This window comes from Galeopterus variegatus, unplaced genomic scaffold, assembly GCF_000696425.1.
Source record: "Galeopterus variegatus unplaced genomic scaffold, G_variegatus-3.0.2 Scaffold8572, whole genome shotgun sequence".
Classification (NCBI taxonomy): Eukaryota; Metazoa; Chordata; class Mammalia; order Dermoptera; family Cynocephalidae; genus Galeopterus; species Galeopterus variegatus.
In genome coordinates this window covers 27967-30325 of record NW_007734683.1, presented here as the reverse complement: position 1 = coordinate 30325, position 2359 = coordinate 27967, and positions in this window count along the sequence as shown.

Below are 2359 nucleotides of genomic sequence, written 5' to 3'. Positions count from 1 at the left end.
ACCCCTATATAGGGGTCTGAACCTGTGGTCTTGGTGTTATCAGCTCCAAACTCTCACAAGTGAGCCATGGGCTGGCCCTGCCTTACCAGGTTCTTGACTCTGCTGCAGGAAAGAATTCAAGGGCAGAGTCACAGTAAAAAGTGAGAACAAATTTAACGTAAGAAATACAGGTTCCACAGAGAGAGAGTGTGGCATAGCTCCAGAGACTGAGCAGGGCCCACACCAAGTTTAACACAAAAGCAAGTTCAGTACAGACATCAAGTCTAACACCAAAGAAAATCATACTTAAAGTTCAGTAGAAAGTGCAGGTTGGCTCAAGAGAGTGAGCAGCCCTGCTGAAAGTAAGTTTGATACAATGTAAAGTATACACACCTCAGCCTGCGAATGCCCAGCTGCCTCCAAGAAAGTGAGCAATAACCCCACCTTCTCCTGGGATTTAGTTTTTATAGTTTCTCTATCTAATGAATATTCAATTAAGGGGGTGGCTCCCGGTTATGTAACATTTAGCTTTGCGCATGCTCACTCAGTCTCTTCCTGGAGCGTGTTCATTGGTCCGGTTTTATCACATGGACAGGCATATTCAAGAATATTCTGTGCTCTCTACTGAGCATGCCCAGCCACTAGATTTGCATAAACCAGCAGCTCTGGTCTCATTTTCCCATTGGTGCTGAAAATAGGTCTAACTGGAAACAGTTAATTTCTTCCAGGGCAGAACCCAGAGGAAGGGGTCTGAAACCTTGGGGAATGGCTTGTTAGCCAGAGCATGTCCTGAGACCCCAGCACAGGGAAACTGAGCACCTCCTATATCAGGACAATTTACCTTTTTTTTTTTTTGTCCTTTTTGAGACCGGCTGCACCGCGCTCAGCCAGTGAGCGCACCGGTCATCCCTATATAGGATCCAAACCCGCAGCGGGAACGCTTCTGCGCTCCCAGTGCCGCACTCTCCTGAGTGCGCCACGGGCTCGGCCCAGAACAGTTTACCTTTGATGTCAAAACCTGTTCCTTAAACTTAACTGTCTAAAACGTAACTCTTCCCCCTCCTCCCTGAATCAGCCTTCTAGTTCTGTCTTCTTTCCAGACTACATGCTCGAGTGACTCCCAATCTGTCGCTTTACCCATTCTTTCCTTCAGATGTTTCTCAGACTCATCCATCTTCATCTGAGCCTTCACTGCTTTGTACTTACCAGCTAAGAGTCTTTCTTCCCGAACTGGCTCTGGGAGTATCCTGGACCTTGTCTTCCAGCCTTTCTAACAATTGCAATTTTACTTTTTCTTATGAGATCACATCTGATTTGTAGGATTACCAATCTCAGGTCACAGACCTTCCTGTGCAAGAAATTTAACTTCTTTTTTCTACAACAAATTAATTTCTTTTCAACTCTCCTTTCCTTCTAGGTGGTAGAAACAATCTCAGACAGTTCAGGGTTCTTCTCACACTTGATTTTCAGGTTTTACACATCCTTTGGAAAATTAACATAGGGCCAAAGAGGAAGGAAAATTCCTCTAATCCTCTGTGTCAGTTGTTTGAGCTGGCAACACCTGATATTCATTATCCTGCATAATCCTCTGTCCCCTGTGGTCCACACAGGTTGCCATTGAATCTACCTGAGGAATGGAGCTGCTTCTGTGTTTTTGGCTGGTGTGCCCCTGTGCTTCCTAAGCAGCAACAGCAGCATTGGTTGGGGAAGCAAGGTATAGAGTTTCTTTCTCAGGGACCCACCAACACTTATGCATGTATCCCTTTTATCCTAAGTTTGCTTGTTTATCTCCAAATCAATTGATCTGAATCCTTTCTATTCCCTGAGGGGCTGGGATTTTGATACTGAGAAGTCTTGAAGGGACTCCCTGTTTCCTGCATTCTGCTGTCACATCTATTAGCTCCCAAGTATAGGGGCACCTCTGGTTTTGCTCATTGTATCACCAGTGCCTAGTACTGTGCCTGCCTGTCACACCAAGTGTACTCAAGAAAGATTTGTCTGGTAATTAATTACTGGGTCTTCTCCTATTCCATTTAAATCCAACTCACCCAGTAAGTCTAACAGATGAAACTTCTGGAAGTGTGGTTATCAGTCTGCTATAGTTGCTACAGTTTAAACATTCCCTTTAAAACTCATGCTGGGGCCGGCCAGTGGCTCACTCGGGAGAGTGCGGTGCTGATAACACCAAGGCCAAGGGTTCGGATCCCATATAGGGATGGCCGGTTTGCTCACTGGCTGAGCGTGGTGCTGACAACACCAAGTCAAGGGTTAAGATCCCCTTACCGGTCATCTTTTAAAAAAAAAACACAAAAAAACTCATGCTGAATCTTAATCCCTAAGGTGGCAGTGTTGAGAGGTGAGGCTTTTAGGAGGTTATTGG